The following is an 18,842-nucleotide window of genomic DNA, read 5'->3' as shown; positions in this document are numbered from 1 at the left end:
CTAACATTGATTGCACTTCCTACCATGTAATCTCATAATAACCCCAAAAGGAGCATGATGTAATATTTTTATACATATAATTTATTAATAAATTATTTGATTTTTCAAGTTTTATACTCCTTTTATAGACAGGGAAATTGAGCCAAAAGAATTTAAAAATTTGCCCAAGATCACAGCACTAACACTTTTTGGAAGTGGGATTGAAAGCCAAATTCAACTGTCTACAGAGCCACAAGTTTTAACTGCTAAGAAAAAAGTATACTCAAAAATAAAATGTTAAAGTAAGAGATCAGATGTACAGCTCTCAAAGTTGAGCCATGATCTGGTTAGGTAACCCACAGTGGCTCAGAAGTAGCTACAGGCAGGAAAGGGTTCACTGAGAACACACGCTGAACCCACAACCTGACACCACTCTTCCCTGTACCAGACCACGACTTAGTCACTGACTCCTTGGAGTTCTTAGATGTGAGTCAGAACCAAGGATTTTACAATCCTATAATGCTTCTTGTTCTCTGTTCTATTTTTATGATGAAAAATCAAATGTAAATCTCAATTTTTATTTAGCTAACAAGGTATTTTGAGGTTACCCATATAATAGTAGAAGATAATAGACAATAATTAATGATACCAGTATAATTTCTGCTACTCCAAATTTTGCATTAGCAGCAAGTAGCACTCTCATTTAAAAAAGAAAGATTTATTTGTTTGTTTGAAAGGCAGAGTTGCAAAGAGAGAGGGGGCAGACAGAGAGAGATTCCTTCGATCTGTTGGTTCACTCCCCAAATGGACACAACAGCCAGGGCTGGGTCAGGTTGAATCCAGGAGCCAGGAGCTTCTTCTGGGTATCTCACATGGATGGCAAAGGGCCAAGTTCTTGCACCATCATCTGCTGCTTTTCCCAGGCACATTAACAGGGAGCTGGATTGGAATTGGAGCAGGCAGGACTCAAACCAGTGCCCACATGAGATGCTGGTATCACAGGTGGCAGCTTACCTTGCTGTTACAGCAGCAGCCCTGCAAGTCGCACTCTGACTCCCTGTCTGGTTACTGAAGAGTTGGTTATCTCTGTGGAACTTGGGTGGATGAGCAGCAAAGTGAGAATATTTAAAATGTGAGTTTCCTAGATTCTGTGTTGTCAAACCCTGGAGTTTGTTTCCCATAACACAATTTTAATATATTTATGTGTGGTGCATTGCATCATAAATATTATAGAGACCTACAATTTGACAGCTTGATTGACATGGTAGAATCCACTGCTCATGGCCTGACTCTTCTGAGCTGGTGCAGAGGGAAGAGTTCTTTGCAGTCTGTCTTGGATCAGATCACGCGTTCTCTTTTTCTACAGCTTGACCGTACTCTAAAAGCAATTATGTTGTCTCAATTGTGGGCATTATTTTGTATTTTTAATCCAATATTTCATTTTTCTTTAAGGTTTATCTGTCATTTATTTGAAAGGCACAGTGATAGAAATGTGTGTGTGTGTGTGTGTGTGTGTGTGTGGAGAGAGAGAGTGAGAGCGAGAGGGAGCGAGCAGCTTTCCATCTGCTGTTTCACTCCCCAAATGGCCACATAGTTGGGCTGGGCTAGGCTGAAGCCAAGAGCAGGGACCTCCATCCAGGTCTCCCACACAGGTGGCAGGGGCCCAGGTGTCTGAGCCAGCCTTGGCTGTCTCCCCAGGTGCACTAGCAGGGACCTGTGTTGGAAGCCAAGAAGTCTGAAATGGAACTGGCCCTCCAGTAGGGGATACCAGTGTCACTGGTATAAAGGGGCGGCGTAGCCTGTTGTGTCACAACACTGGCCCCTCATGTTTTTTTTGTTTTGTTTTGTTTTGTTTTTTGACAGGCAGAGTGGACAGTGAGAGAGAGAGAGACAGAGAGAAAGGTCTTCCTTTGCCGTTGGTTCACCCCACAATGGCCGCCGCGGCCGGTGCACCACGCTGATCCGATGGCAGGAGCCAGGTGCTTCTCCTGGTCTCCCATGGGGTGCAGGGCCCAAGGACTTGGGCCATCCTCCACTGCACTCCCTGGCCACAACAGAGAGCTGGCCTGGAAGAGGGGCAACTGGGACAGAATCCGGCGCCCTGACCGGGACTAGAACCCGGTGTGCCGGCGCCGCAAGGCGGAGGATTAGCCTAGTGAGCCGCGGTGCCGGCAGGCCCCTCATGTTTTTAAAGTTTATGTTCAAGGCTAACTAATGAAACATAAGAAGGTCTTTATTTTATGTAACTCACTGTAAAACAGAGAGATCTTCAGATCTATCCTTTCCTTTATAAGATCCTTTTATGATGGCGATTCCACTGGGGGAGGGGGCAGATACAGCAGCAGTTTCTGACTTTGAGTTTTAGGAGCAGAGAGGAAAATCTCCTCCTATCCTAAGGCCCAGGCTTCTTCCCTAGCATCATCTTACTCCTCCAATTTTGATCCCCTGCCCACACAACACATACATTGGTTTCTTCAGGTTTTGCTGATCATCTTGTTATATCTGCATTTCCTAAGCTAACTAAAATCTTCCCGGGAAATGAGATGTGGTGTAAATCAATGCACCACTGTGTTTGTTACCTGGGAGAAAAGTGCTTTGTGCTGACCTGGTTTTGAGGTTCATCATCCGGGCGCCACGTGAGACCCGCTTTGATCCAGCTCTGCTTGGCTGGGTTGGTTAGTGAAGAGGGGTGGAGTGAGCACCAGTGGAGCCGAGGAAAGTCAGGAAGAAGCCAGGAATGTGAGGAGGATGGACGGAGAGAAAACCCCTTCCGTTTCTTACAGAGTCCCTGCCAACTCTCCATTCCGCATAGGGCCATGATTTCATTTCTTTGGATAGACAGGGAGGCGTGGAATAATGAAGATATAATGGCTCAGCTCTGCACCTATCAAGGAAGCTAATTTCACCTCTCTGGGCTCTGGGTCCTTATTTGTCAAGGAAGGGAGTTATTCCTTCCAACATTGACCTTTTGACTCTTTGTGTTGTAATTTTTCACTGTGTTCCCTTATGTTCAATCAAAAAACTACAATGAATCTGAAATTCCTTCAGTTTTCTAAGCATTGTTCGTATAGGTGTAACATATGCAGTGAAGGAGACAAAACTTTAAATGGGAGATTTCATACATTTTTACATGTATTTATGTAATTACAAATCCATATATAGTATATTCATAGTACATACTTTCCATGAATAAAGACTCCTTTATTGAACAGACTTCAAAAATTTTAATTAATTAATTAGAAAGGCAGAGAGAGAGAGAGAAATCTCCACTGGTTCAGTCCTCAAGTGGCTGCAAGAGCCAGATCTGAGTCAGGCTGAAGCCGAAAGCCAGGAGCCAGGAGCTCCATTCAAGTTTCCGTTGGCAGTAACTCAAGTACTTGGGTCATTGTACCCTGCAGGGAGCCGGATCAGAAATGGACTTGAACTGGAATGCTGATAGGAGATGTGGCATCCCAAGAACAACTTAACCCACTACACCACAACATCTGTCCCAGATTTCAAAAACTTTTGCACCAGAATAAATGTATCTTCTAATTCTATTTCTTATGAAGTACCCACGTATTTGTAAATTTCATCTGTGTTCTATGTTCTGTGTTCTTGTTGGGCATATTCTGTTCTTCATAGTATACCATTATTTATTCATCCTATTATTAAAAACGGTTGGGGTGCTTTCTGGGTTTTCTCTATTTTGACAAAAACAGCTATGAGAATTCTTGTACATGTTTTTTTTTTCCAGTGGACATATGACTCATTTCTCTCGAGTGTATACCTAGGAGTGGAATCACTGGTCATAGTTGTATTTTTAGCCTTAGGAAGAACTGAGGATGGCCAAATAGTTTTCCAAAGTGAGCGTGCCACTGGAAACTCCCACCAATAATGGTGGGCGGTCCATTTCTTCCACCTTCTCTGATCCTTCATTCACTCTTATTTAAAAACATCCACTGAGTGTGTGCGGCGCAACAAGCACTGTGCTGGGAAAGACACGGTTTCTGCTCTCGTGGACCTCATGCTTGAGTTAGAGGCCGACACACAGGTGCACCCCATGGCACATGCACGTGTATAACGAAGTAGTCTGAATGGCTTTATGTACTCCACGTTGGGGAGCACACATCTCCCTTGGTTCTCCTTTGGGACTACACCAAGGGGAGAAGAATTGATCGCTTGTGCCTCCTGGCTCCTTGTAAAGGAGACGTTGTGGATCTGACTGATCAGAGTCTAAAGCACTGAGCAGCCAGCATCCCACATGCAGTGGGATGCACTCCTTACCCCGCTGTCTTCCATGCACAGTGACCGCTGGTGGAAACCATGTCTCCCACATGCAGTAACAACTCGGAGGAAATCAGAAAAGGTGTAAGTGAGAAGGGAAGAATTCAGTAGGGCCTTGAATCCGGGGTATGTCTACTGGATAAAAAAGTTAGGTAAGGGTTTTGTACGTAGAGAAAAGATGAAGAGAAATTAACATTGTGGCATCTAGGAGCTGCTGTGGTCTGGGTAGGTGGGAACGGAAGGTTTGAGATGGACACAGTCGGCTCTAGGGCTGCAGAAGTAGGAAATGGTTGACTTTCCAGTGGTCACTTACAACATGGGGAGAGGTTTTCCTGTTGGTGAGGGTGATGAGGCTTCTGTGGGGGTCAACTACGAGTGTAATATTGTAGGAGTTTCTATCTTATGAGGATCACTTTTGTGTTAATAAAATGCGTCCCACATTCTGAAAAGTAAAGCTGAAAATGCTAAGTAGTGGGTGTCCTACTTCTAACAAATATGCAGTGGGGTCGATCACATTCTATCGTTATATAACAAAGTGCTAATTGAAAATGTTGATTATCGAGGCCTCTAATTTCCAGGTTCCGTCTCAGTGCTGGGCTTGAAAGTACCTCAAGCACCAAAGGCAGCGTCTTCAGCCTCGCACACCGTAGAACTTGAAGGAATCTTAGCACAGTCTCCAACCAGTGCTCTCATTTTAGTGATAAAGGTGGGTGGTGCTTCTTATTTATTGTATCTTTGACATCTCCAGACCCAACTGCCCAACTCACCAGATATTGTGCCTACCCTTTGCAGGACGTAGAACCAGCTCATGGCAGATGGATAAGGAAGCAAAGCCAACATCTGAGACAAAGGTAACCTAAGAAATGGCGAAGAGCTTTTCCACTGAGGGTTGATCCCGAATGTCTGGGCCTGGAGGCAAAGTCGGAGGCAGCAAGGCAGCGTGAGGGAACACAAGGCAGGATCAATAGATCGCAGGGAGGGGTTGAGGCAGGGTCTGCAGACAGTTTTGGAGGTGGGGGACCTGGTTTTGGAGGAAATAAGGACCTAGTTACAGAGGGCATTGGTCAAGGTCATGATCACTGAAGGGAAGGGATTCCTCCAGTGTACCTATGTTATATTATTAGTTTTTGGTTTTTTCTTTTTAGTGACTGTTACTTGACTGCCATGAGGGTGGTTGGAACTTGATCCTGCTGTTCCAAAAAATGTGAGAGTAACTTAATTCTCCTGACATATCATGTTGCAGCTGAAACCACAAACATTAAGGAGTTGTAGGTCGGCTAGGACACTGTGCTGCAAGAAACAAAATCTAATTTCAATGAAAAAGGATTTATTGTTTCATGTACCTGAGGGTTCGCAGGCAATAAAAAGGCTGCATGACTGGATGGTACAGCAGCTGGACTGAGGACTCCATTTCTTCCTGTCTCCCCACTCTGGCTTCCACGGGAGCCATTTCTCTCCTAAGTCTGGGTCCCCTCATCCCTCTAGGATGACTGCCACAGGCATTGGGGTCACAGGGTTCCTATTCGATGCTGGTAAGATAGTGAGGGTTGGTACCCAGCATGTTGATCAGCGGTTCTAAGATCAGCCTGACTGAACAGTACAGTTATAGCCCCTCCCTTGAATTCATGCTGGACTAAAACCAACCAGGGATCATGGTTGACACAGAGGGTTGAGCTTGTTCTGAAAAAGAAATGGGATGCGTGGAGACGGGTGACTATTCAGGTAAAGTTTTGTGCTAGTAGGGAGGGTGTATTTGTATCTTTGTGTTACTACAACTAAAAGAACCTGGGAAGAACTTTATAGGAGAGTTAAAAGTTAGTTTTGGTTTACAGTTTAGGAGTTTCACAGTCCAAGATCAGGTAGCCCCATTCTTCTGGCATTCGATGAGGACAGCACATGTGTGGAAGGAGGACTACATGCTGAGCTTTATCTGTTGTGTGTGGTCTCTCCTTATAGTGCCATTGTGATGAGGCCAGGGGTTCCGCTCCAGCAACTTAATCCAAGCCAATAGCTTTCCAAGGCTCTACCTGTGTACACCATAACTGGAGTAAATTTCTCCTTAATCCATCAAACATTAATCCATCAACCATTAACATAAGACTTTGTGATTTAAACATTTGCATGAGTTTGGAGAGACAAATCCTATTTAAAGTGTAACAGAGGGAAAGATGAAAAAACATACTGGGTGCATCAACTCTGTCCTCCAAAACCAAGAGCCCATGACACAAACTTCTGAAATTTTGGACACCACTTATCCATATTCTAGATCCCAGCACTAGGGATACTGCTTTGGTAGTTCTGCATTTGAACACATCTCTATTGATTTTGGTAATGGACCACCCTTAAAAACTACAAGAGCATATGACTTTAGAAAAACAAAAAACTTTAGGAATTATTTTCCTTTACAAAATAGTACATATTCATAACCTAAAATTTAGAAGAGATAGAAGAGATAAGACAATTCAAAAGGGCATTTTTCTTTGTGTGGGAAATGCCTATTATTTCCTAAAAAGGGATATTATAATGTTTGTTAAGTGGATGGACAGAGCCTGAGGTCTGAAAAATCTATTGTGCTCCTTTTTGAGGAATGCTTTGTAGTTCATTAGAATTCCTCTACATCTTTGGAGCAGTTTTGGGATTCTTGCCAGCAGTTAATGGTCCCGCTGTACACGGGGACAAAGGAGCTTTGTCATGTCATCACCAAGAGTGGCTCTATGGGAGGACTCGTTAATCAAGGCAGCAGGGTGCTTCGCAAATATCCAGGTTTGGAGAAGATGAGCTCCTCAGCGAGAGAAACTCGTACCTGGAAGAACCCGGATGCGACTCAGCCCTGCTTGAAAACAGCTGGGCACGAGGCTGAGGGAATTTGTTATCGGAGGGAAATCCCTGTGATTCAGGCTTACATTCCTGTGATTTGCCTGTTTTGTTGCTTGCTTTCCTGCACTGGTGTGTTGAGCCACACGCCTGCATGTTCAGGGTGGAGGTGCTGCTGATATGGCTCTTGGGGTAGACCATCAGTTCTACACCAGGTCCACTCTCTGTTGGAGGGAGCTTGAATGCAGGAAAGGATTGGTAGGTGTGGTGTTACCTCAGCAGGTTATCGTAACATGAAGTACTCCATCTAGAACCTTCAGAGACTCCCAAGAAAGAGTTCTGGAAGTCTCTGGAGACTCTGGCAATAGTAGACATAGTAGACATATAACAAGCTTTTTTCTCCTTTTTGTCTATTTGTGCCATGGATTCTTTTTTTTTATTTTTTTTTTATTTTTTTTTTTAATTTGACAGGTAGAGTTATAGATAGTGAGAGAGAGAGACAGAGAGAAAGGTCTTCCTTCTGTTGGTTCACCCCCCAATGGCCGCTATGGCTGGTGCTGCGCCAATCCAAAGCCAGGAGCCAGGTGCTTCTTCCTGGTCTCCCATGCGGGTGTAGGGGCCCAAGCACTTGGGCCATCCTTCACTGCCCTCCAGGACTACAGCAGAGAGCTGGACTGGAAGAGGAGCAATTGGGACTAGAACCTGGTGCCCATATGGGATGCTGGCGCCACAGGCAGAGGATTAACCAAGTGAGCCACGGCACCGGCTCCCAGCCGTGGATTCTTTTGAGACTCTTAGGTAGCCTATGAATCTTGGCCCTAGCAAAGTAAACATATCCATAATATGTGTAATTTTTAACCCCTGCCTAGACAGGTTAGTGGAGCCCAGATTGAAAGATATATAACCACTTAGATGGACGGTTTGGAAACGTGGACTCCTGAATTCTGCAACCAGTTCATTTATTTCCCTCTCATGACTAGTGTGCCATGCAGCAAGGTGCTCAGCCCCTCTGTCCCTCAGTCCCAGTATCTACGACGTGAGGATCGCATGAGAACCCACCTCCTAAAACAGTGGCCAGCAATAAACAAGATAATGATATGACCCCCCACCCCCATCAGCTGAGGTGCTTTGCTAGGAGCAGGCACTAAGTTTAGGAAAGAAGTGGATTCTGGTTAGACCGCTTTTTCCACACTGGTTTGGATGAGGCTGTCACGGATACTCTGACATCCCTTTCGGCGATGTTTCTTTTGTCCGTTAAGCGATGGGGAACAGCTGTGGGAATCAGTGCACTCGTGTTCATTTCTGAGTCTGGTGTGTGGAGGGCCCACGAAGTGGGAGCAGAAAGGCCACTTGAGGCACAGGAGCTTTCGCCCAGGATGATCCTGAGGGCACACACCAGGGCCGGTGGCAAGGACAATGAAGGGAGTGAGGTCACTGGTTGATGTGAGAGGTGAGGGAGAAGGAGGAGTTGAAGATAAGCCTAAGGCTCCTGCCTTGGCTGGCCGTGTGGTTTAGGGGCACCGTTCACCCACACAGTGGGGGCTTTGCTTGTTTTCCTAGACGGTGGATGTGATCATAGCAGTCAACTTTGTCATAAATGCTGGTGTTTGAAGGATTGATGGTCAGTGATGTAGGGACGAATGGTAGGGAGTTGAATGTGTAAGGAAGGTTGGGCGGCTCTACCTGCAGGAGTTGTGGACACAGAGGTAGTACAAGACTTTGGATAAGTACTGGACAAGAGCATGAAGAGAGGCCGCAGACTCCCAAAGAGGGAGGGAGAGAGGGACATCCTACACAGGATTCTGTGTCCACCGAGATTCATGAAAAGTCCATGAGGCTTGCCCAAAAGGGTTTCACTAGACTCTCAGGGGAATGCTCACCACAGGCAGCTGGTTCGGGAAAGGCGTCTGGGAACAGGAACGTTTATGTGGTCTGTTGTGCCAACACCACAGATTGGGCGGCTTAAACAATTGCATCTTTACAATTTGTCGGCTCACAGTTGTGTAGGCTGGGAGTCCACGGTGCTGGAACATCCGGCTTTGGTAAGGGCTCCCTTCCTGGTCTGCAGATGGCTGCCTTCCCACTGTGTTGCAGTGTCACTTCTTACTAGCACACAAATCCCATTAGATCAGGCCCCATCTTTAGGAGTTCATTTAGCCTTAGTCACTTCTTTATAAGCCTTATCTCCCCACAACAGTCACATCTGGGCTAAGGCTTCCATGTACGACTGTTGGAAGGCTCTCAGTTCAGATCACGTCAGGAGATTTGGGAATGTGAAAAATTATTAATTGGATTTTGCCTGCAGTGTGAGAGGCTGGCAGTCTCATTCCCAGCTCCAAGGACTCCTGGTACAAACATTAGCTTTTCTCCATGACAAGATTCCTTGTGCTGATTGCATCTCCAGCATCCACTTCTAAGAAGTTGTGCAAAGCAGCCACTTGGGCCGCAATTTCTGATTAGCATAAGCCCATTAGCATGTCCCAAGTCCCTGGCTACCCTGATGGAGAGGCTCATATCCCAAATCAGGCTCTGCACAGTCAAGGGCACTTACCTTCAGAGATTTTATTTAAACTCTCAGGGTTGCAGGTCTATTTTTTCCCACACTTGTTTCAGGAACCACAGAGCTCTTGATAGTAGTAGCAACTATTCTGTGGCCATGAAGTGAGAACCTGTTGAACTGGAGCTGAAAAATAAAGGAAAGAGCAGGTGTTGATCTAGCTAGCCATATTGTTGCCATATTGAAGTGCCTGTTTTGTTTTTTAAGGATGTATTTCATTTATCTAGAGGCAGAGTGACAGATTGAGATAGAGAGAGAGAGAGAGAGAGAGAGAGAGAGAGAGATGGATTCCATCTGCTGGTTCACTCCCCAAATGGCCAAAACAGCTGGACTGCACCAGGCCAGGCCCAAGTCAGGGGCCCAGGAACTCCATTCAGGTCTCCCAGGGGGATGGCAGCAGCCCAGATTCTTTGGCCATCCTCTGCTGCTTTCCCAGAAGCTAAAGTACCTGGGTTTGATCCCTGTCTCCAACCACTGAATCCAGTTTCCTGTTAATGCAGACCCCATGGGAAGCAGTGATGATGGTTTAAGTAATGGAGTTCCTGTCATCTACATAGGAGACCTGGAAGGAATTCCTGGCCCCTGGCTTCAACAGCTGGGGGCCATTGCGGATATTTAGGGACTGAAGCAGGAAATGGGAGCACCCTGTCTGTGAATCTGTCTGCCCCTCTTCCTCTTTTGGTTTCTAAAATAACACAAGAAAGGGAGACACAGAGACAAAGGGTGTGTGTGCCTGCACTGTTGGAGCCCATGCCTCCAGCCTCTCCCTGGGCTTTTTCATACGTTAAGCTTGCAACTGGCCTGAGCAATAAAAGGACTTTTATTAGCTTAACGTATGTAACCAGAAGTATTTCAGCTAATACACACTTCCATTTCTTTGGACACACAGTTTTAGAATAAAAATTAAAATCTCCATTTACTTTGTACTCTGCAGTTCGCAAGAATATTTCACATCCATTATTTCACTGGATCCTGACACGGAGCTTGCTCTTTCGCAGAAGCAAGTCGTTAGCCAACAATTTGGAACTAGAACTCACATCTCGGATTCTTATTCACTCCATCACCATTAGACCCCTTTTATGTGTAGTCGGCTGAATATCGAATCAGTAGTTTCATGTTCCGGTACTAGTTCTCTCTCCGTGTTATGTTGATAATTTTAATGTGTTGCTAAATCACTAAGGTCCCTTACAGAGGCTGCAGTGAATAATCAATATGTCTGTATTAAAAGATACTAAATATTAATGCAGTCGCAAAAAGTCACAAAGCTGCTTTAAATGCCCGGCTGGATTAAGTCCTAAAGTCGTAAAGAAAAGTGTAGGCTTTATCTTGTGTTTATTATTTTAAGATTATTATTATTGTCTTCAGTTTTGAGAATTTTTGATGAGTGAGAGAGCCATGAGGTGGGAAGAGCTGGGGAAAATATAACCTTGTTTTCTAAGGAAGATACTTAGAATTACATCAGCGAGTTTCCAAGCCATCTTGAATATATTTATTTTGATATTGCGGTAGCTTTGAAAACACATAAGATTGTGTGCATACTTTTAAATTTACATGAGCGAAACTGAGGTATAAATCAAATTTTCTTTTTTTTTCCCACTCAGTGATATGTTTTTAAGAACTATTTATGTGCACTTGGTAAATCTGGTTTATTGCTCTTGATTATTGCAGAGTTTACCTAGCATTCCGTCACATTCACTTGCCGACTTCGACTTATCTCTTCTTCTGGAAATGAATCTGGCTTTCACAGACAGTACTGCAATAAATATCCTTGCACGCATTTCCTTGTGGTTCTCAGGGGTATACACCAAACTGTTCATCGCACTGTCTGAACTAGCATGTACCTCTATCAGCTGTCAGTAGGGAGTCCTTTTTCTCATAACTTCTAAGCATTTGATGTTACCCTGCTGTCTATTACTGTCAATATTATTTGTGGAAACTCTTGCCCCCTTTTCTTTTAGCATGTCTCTAATAATGACATTATCTGTTTGTATTTCTGTAAGACATTGTGTTTCCCAGTTTTCAGATTTCTTATCATATCCTTAGCCTATGATTCCTTCTTTCCTTTTGCTGATTTTCAGAAATTCCCTGGTTCCAGATATTAATGCTGTAATGTTTTGGATAATTGAAATAATTTCTCCCAGTCTATCATCTCTCATCTTGCAGCTCTTATTCAAGAGAATTTGCTCATTTTGGTATGGTCACATCAATCTAGGTCCCCTTTCATGGTTTATGCTTTTTGGATCTCATCTAAGAAATCCTTGCACAGGGCTGGCACTGTGGTGTAGCAGGTAAAGCCACTGCCTACTGCACCACCATGCCTTATGGGCACCAGTTTGAGTCCCGGCTGCTCCACTCCAATCCAGCTCCCTGCTAATGCACTTGGGAAAGCACCAAATGATGGCCCAAGCACTTGGGCCCTGCACCATGTGGGAGACCCGAAGAAGCTCCTGGCTTCGGCTTGGCCCAGCTCTCACCATTGTCGCCATCTGGGGAGTGAACCAATGGAATGAAGATATCTCTCTCTCTCTCTCTCTCTCTCTGCCTCTCCCTCTCTGTAATTCTGACTCTCAAATAAATAAATAAATTCTTAAAAAAGAAAGGAAGAAATCGTTTCAAACATGAAGATGTAAGAGATGTTTTCATGCGTTTCTGTTCTCACCTTTATGATTTTACCCTTCTATTCAGGATTAATGTTTGGAGTTTTGCACATGTTGTGATATGAGTTTCACTTTTCTCCATCAAGCGAGACATTTACTAAATAGTCAGATTATTCCCTCCTTAATTTGAAATGAGTACTCTATTGTACCTCCACATACACTTTTAGGAAACCCCATAGGATATTTTTGGCTCTGTTCTGGGCTCTCATATTTTGTTGATCTGTGTTTCTCTTCTTGAACTAATAACATGCTTTAATTCATAATAACTTGATTTTTAATATAGCTTTATTGCTGGTGGGTAAGTCATTCATGTTTTCACTTATTGTAAAATTTATATAAGTCTTTGGTAGTATTTGCTTTCATAAGAATTGGGAATTCAGCCTCCTCAAAAAATATAAAATACAAAAAATCCGAAAAGGTACAAAAGTAACTCAAAAAGGGCCATAAAACTCAGTTAAAAGTTAAAATAAAAGTTAAAAAAAAACACTTTGCTCATCAAAAGCATCAATAAGAAAATTAATAAGTGAGATATACCTGGAAGAAAATATTCACAGTTCACACAGCAGACATATAGAATGTATATGAGCTGTTAACAGCCTTAAATTTGGCAAAAAAAAAAAGTGAATAAACACCACAAAAGGTATTGAAATGTCAATATCACAAACAAACGTGCTCAATGGGAGTATTTATTAGGGGAATACAAATTAAAACCACATTCACTGGAATGGCTAAAAGGAAAATAACTGACAGTAACCAATACTGATGAGAATGTGGAGCAAACACAAATTGTTGGTGCAGTCTAAAATAGCAGAACCATTTTGGAAAATTCCCCACAATTTCTTATAAAACTAAACCATTAACTAAATGCACAGCCATAGGACACAGCAATTTCACTCTCAAGTAATTTCCCCAAGAGAAATGAACTAGATCCTCCCAGGAGGACATTCAAGAATGTTCAGTTTTAGTCATAAACGCTCCAAACTGGAAATGTCCTTGGTGTCACTGTCCATATGAGAAGGGATCATCACATCGTCTATGTTCAAACAATAGAATACCGTTCAGCAATAAACAAGGAACGCACTACAGATGCTGCCAACAGCATGCGTGCTTCAGCAAAGAACTGTATGCTGAGGGAAAGAAGCCTTGCACAATGGAGCTCTGTTTTGTTTATGCAGTTGCAGAACAGGCAAAATCTTTGTATGATGAAAAAAATACCAGGACAGTCACCATCTGTGGTGGGGGGCAGGAGATGACTGGAAAGGGTGGTTCTATAGCTTGATAAAGGTTTGGATTGCAATTTTGTATGCATTTGTCAAATGTGATGCTCATGTATTTAATATTTGTATATATCATTGTGTGTGTAAAATCTATTCCATGTGCATTTTACTTCCAAATGACAAAAAAACTGCAAAGAAATATTAAACTCTGGTTCATGAATATGCATATTAACATATGAAAGAGGGATGTGCACTGAGGTTTGTAATTTACTTTGAAACGCATCCCCAAAGTAAGATGGATCGATAAGAGAAGAGAGGAAATGGATAGATACGTGATAAACCAAGGCCAGTACAACATCAGCGGTAGACTCCAGGTCCTGGGAATGTGGGTGCTTGCTGTAAAATTTGTTCAGCCAAGCTGTTCTGTTAATTTGTTCATTTGCTTGAGTCTTCTGTGTAATTGATCATATATTTTCCAAATCACCACTTGTTCTATTCTTTCCCAATCTTAGAGAACCTCCAATACCAAGCTGAACAATAATGAGGATGATAGCAGGTGTAGTGGATAATTTGAATTAATTTGCTAAGGATTTTTTTAAAACTCATTTTCATGTATTCAGTTGCAGGGGGTACAGAGGATGAAACAGACATTTTGCTGGTGTGGACTGTAGAGCAAGAGGAGGTGTTGTACTGGAGCCAGCATTGTTGTACAAGCATCCTGTTTCAACAGGCAGTTTTCAGACTATTTTTAATTTATTTTTAAGAGATCTCTCTCTGTCTCTCTCTCTCTTTCTTTCTCTCTCTTTCTCTCTCTCTCTCTTTCTCTCTTTCTTATCTGCTGAGTCACTCTCCAAGTGGCCACCATCTGCTTCTTCCTAGACACATTATCAGGGAGGTGGATTGGAAGTGGAGCAGCCAGGACTTCAACACATGCTCATATGGGATGCTGGCATTGCAGGAGGCAGCTTAGCTCACTGTGCCACAACACTAGCCCCACCCAGTTTCCAGATAATTTTTGTCTCTTATTTTAAATTTTACAGTGTCATATAATATTTGTTTTACACAAAATAATAGAACTATAACCTACATATAAGTCAGAAGGCATAATAATATAGTAAACCCCTGTGTTGTACCCACAACCCGTCTAAGAATTAGAAATCTAGTCCACACTGCTGAGTCTGCCTGTGTATAATTCCATCGCCTCTCTCTTGGCCACATCACCTAAAGGTAATTATTATCTGAACTTTGTTTATAAAACACTTTTCATATTTTTAGATGCTACTATCACATAAGGATACAGATTTGTTTGTTTATCTGTAGGCTTATATAAATAGTGTCACTGTGTGTGCTGTTGCTGCCTTTCAGGTGCATGTAACATTATCATCCTGGGTCCAGTTTTCTAGTTCTTGCTTTTTTTTTCCCCTCTCAATATTATGTTGTTAAGATTCATTCCTGGGCCGGCGCTGCAGCTCACTAGGCTAATCTTCCGCCTGTGGCGCCGGCACCCCGGGGTCTAGTCCCGGTTGGGGCGCCGGATTCTGTCCCGGTTGCCCCTCTTCCAGGCCAGCTCTCTGCTGTGGCCCAGGAGTGCAGTGGAGGATGGCCCAAGTGCTTGGGCCCTGCACCCCATGGGAGACCAGGAGAAGTACCTGGCTCCTGCCATCGGATCAGCGCGGTGCGCCGGCCGCAGCGGCCATTGTGGGGTGAACCAATGGCAAAGGAAGACCTTTCTCTCTGTCTCTCTCTCTCTCACTGTCCACTCTGCCTGTCAAAAAAAAAAAAAAAAAAAAAAAGGATTCATTCCTATAGTTATTTATCTATGTCATCTGTGATTTTTCAATGTTATAAAATACTCGATACTGTTAATATTCTATCATTTATTTACCCATTATCTTTTAGATGGACATTTTTAGCTGTTTTACATTTGCTCTAATCTTGTTATAAATGTATTATTGCTGCATTCTGGAACACGTTGCAAATTTCTCATGGGTGTGCACAAATAGCAACAGCTATGACTAAGCACGTAAATCCTCAAATTCACAGACAGGGCCACATTGCTTGCCACTATTACTTCCACCATTTACCTCCCTGTCAGTAGTGCATGAGTTGTCCTTTGGGACACAGTATTATCAGATTTCTTAATTTAAAAAAATCTAGTATATTTAAACTGGCATCCAATTATGGTTCCAATTTGCATTTCCTTCATTGGTAATGTGAGTTGGACACCTTGTGTTTATTTGTGATTTGTAATTCTTCTTTTGTGTGAAATGCCTGTTCATGTTTTACATTCATTTAAATTTTTGTTTTTTCTAATCAATTTGAAGACTTCTTTCACATTCTAGATATCAGTCCTTTGTTTTATTTTCACTTATTTTGCACTGGTTTTGTGTACTTTTAGTCTTTTCTGATGAATGCATATTATCTTTTTTTTAGATTTATTTATTTATTTGAAAGTCAGAGTTACACAGAAAGAAGGAGAGGCAGAGAGAGAGAGAGAGAGAGATAGGGAGGGAGGGAGGGAGGGAGGGATGGAGGGAGAGAGAGGTCTTCCATCTGCTGGTTCACTCCCCAACTGGCTGCAATGGCTGGAGCTGTGCAGATCCAAAGCCAGGAGCCAGGAGCCAGGAGCCAGGAGCCTCTTCTGGGTCTCCCACATGGGTGCAGGGACCCAAGGGGTTGGGCCATCTTCTACTGCTTTCCCAGGTCATAATAGAGAACTGGATTGGAAGTGGAGCCGCCGAGTCTCAAACCGGTGTCTATATGGGATGCTGGCATTGCAGCTGGCAGCTTCACCCGCTACGCCACAGCGTTGGCCTCTAATGGATATTATCTTTAATGTAGAATTATTAAATGTTTTCTGATTTTTTGATTAGTTTTAGACATTCTTGGGGCTGGAATTATGGTGTAGCAGGTAAATCCACCTTCCATGACACTGGCATTCCATATGAGTGCCTGTTTGAGTCCCAGATGCCCCACTTCTGATCCAGCTCCACGCTAATGGGCTAGGAAAAGCAATGGAAGATGGCCCAGGTGTTTGGGCCCTTGCCACACATGTAGGAGACCCAGATAAAGCTCTTGCTCCAGCTTTGATCTGACCCAGCCTTGGCCATTGTGGCCCTCTGGGGAGTAAACCAGCAATGGAAGGTCTCTGTCTCTGTCTCTCTCTTTCAAAATAATAAATAAATCTTTTTAAAAAAAATGAAAGAAATTCTTTCCTTTGTTTGAGTCATAGGAACATCCTATGAACAAAACAGGCTGATTTGTCATGTTCTTTTCTAGCTCTGGTGACAAAGTTATTCTTCATTTTTAGAGTGGGTTGGGAGTAATAGCTCATCTTTGATGTCTGTAAAGAGTTTTTGTAGGTTTCAGCATAACACAGTCTTTAAAATTTGGTAGAGCCTGCGTAAAAAAGTATCTTGCCTGTAAGAAGATTCATTTTCATCACTGGTTCCGTTTTCTTAATGGTTCTCACATTGTTTAGGTTCTACTTCTTCTTGCATCAATATTGTCATTTTTTATTTTACTTTTTTGAAAAATTTTGTTTATTTATTTGAGAGGTAGAGTTATAGGCAGAGAGAGGGAGAGACAAAGGAAAGGTCTTCCATCTGCTGGTTCTCTCCCTAAATGGCCGCAGTGGCCAGAGCTGGGACGACCCAAAGCCAGGAGCCAGGAGCTTCTTCTAGGTCTCCCATGTGGGTGCAGGGACCCAAGGACTTGGGCCATCTTCCACTGCTTTCCCAGGCCACAGCAGAGAGCTGGATCAGAAGAGGAACAGCCAGGACTAGAACCAGCTCCCAAATGGTGCCGCAGGTGGAGTATTAACCTACTGTGCCACAGCACCAGCGTCTATTTTATTTTCTTATATAAAGGGAATAAATTTCATGTATTTCAATACTTTCCTGGGTGTCATTCATTTTATGTGTTGTCAAATTCGTTGGCATGAAAACCCTTCCAGGCACCATGTAGTGCAGTGGATTAAACTGCTGCCTGGGACACCAGCATCCCATATGAGCACCCGTCGAGTCCTGGCTGCTCCACTTCTGATCCAGCTCCCTGCTACTCTACCTGTGCAAGTAGCAGAGGATGGACCAAGTGCTTGGACCCCTGCACCCACAGCTCCTGGCTCCTGGCTTCACCCTGGCCTAGCCCTGGCCATTACAGCCATCTGGGGAGTGACAAGTAGATGGAAGATCTCTTTCTCTTTCCATTTCTCCCTTTCTCTATTTTACTCTGCCTTTCAAATAAATAAATAAATCTCTTAAAAAATCATTGCCAATACTGCTTTGTGGCATCTTCCCCTGTGTCCTTGTTTTCCTTGTTGGCTTCCCTTTTTGTCCTTGCTTAATATTACCAGACACTGGTGTTTCTCAATGGCCATTTCAAAAAAACAAATTCGACTATTTGAAAAGCAGAGTTATATAGAGAGGGAGCGGGGGGAAAGAGAGGAGAGAGGGAGAGAGGGAGGGAGAGAGAAAGAGAGAAAGAGAGAGAGAGAGATCTTCATTGGTTCACTCCCTGCTCCCTGAAATGGTTGCAATGGCCGGGGCTAGGCGAGGCTGAAGCCAGGAGCAATGGAGGCTGAAGCCAGACTCCATCCTGGTCTCGCATGGGTGCAGGGGTCCAGATACTTGGGTCACATCTACTGTCTTTGCAGGTACATTAACAGGGAACTGGATTTTAAGTAAAGCAGTAGGGACTCAAACTGGCATACATCCAGAATGCAAACTTTGCAAGCAGTGGCTTAACCTATTATGCCCCAACTTCTGACTTTTTGAACCTTTCTTTTATCTGCTTTTGTTTCTCTTTTTATTTATTTTTTTTGAATTTGTTTTGTGGTTTTCTTCTAAATTTTTAAGTTGTACATCTAGCAAATTAACTTCTACCATTTTTTCTCAGTGCAGGCATTTAGAACTATAGGTTTTCTTCAACTCACAAGTTTTGATAGCATTTTCATGATCATTTAGATATAAACATTTTTAAATTTTCATCATGTTTTTTTGGTATACAAAACTTCATGCATTTCATAAATACAACTTTAGGAACGTAGTGATTCTTCCCACTGTACCTGCCCTCCCACCCACACTCCCACCCTTCTTCCTCCTCCATCTGCTATTCCTATTCTTATTTTTTACTAAGATCTATTTTCAATTAACCTTATATACATAAGATTAACTCTACACTAAGTAAGAGTTCAACAAATAGTATGAAAAAACTTCCTGATTTTTTAATTCTCCTAATTTTATCTTTAATTTGTTTCATTCATTTCTGCTCTTTTTTTCTTCATCTTCCTCTTTATTTGGATTTATTCTGTTGTTCTTATCCCATGATTTTTTTTTTCAAAATTTATTTTGA

At 43.0% G+C, this 18,842-nt stretch overlaps 1 long non-coding RNA gene across 1 annotated transcript in view; it reads left to right on the top strand.

The window, feature by feature from the left end:
- LOC138849406 (uncharacterized) overlaps positions 1-18,842 on the top strand; it is a 305,173-nt gene that overhangs the window by 217,272 nt on the left and 69,059 nt on the right. Inside the window, exons 6-7 of the long non-coding RNA XR_016232907.1 lie at positions 4,824-4,951; positions 5,038-5,096. This is a non-coding gene — a long non-coding RNA (uncharacterized LOC138849406). The remainder of the gene's footprint in view (positions 1-4,823; positions 4,952-5,037; positions 5,097-18,842) is intronic.

Source organism: Oryctolagus cuniculus, chromosome 4, assembly GCF_051225735.1.
Source record: "Oryctolagus cuniculus isolate XC-2025 breed Fujian yellow rabbit chromosome 4, ASM5122573v1, whole genome shotgun sequence".
Classification (NCBI taxonomy): Eukaryota; Metazoa; Chordata; class Mammalia; order Lagomorpha; family Leporidae; genus Oryctolagus; species Oryctolagus cuniculus.
The sequence above is the reverse complement of the archived record's forward strand: the minus strand, read 5'-3'. Positions and strand labels throughout refer to the sequence as shown.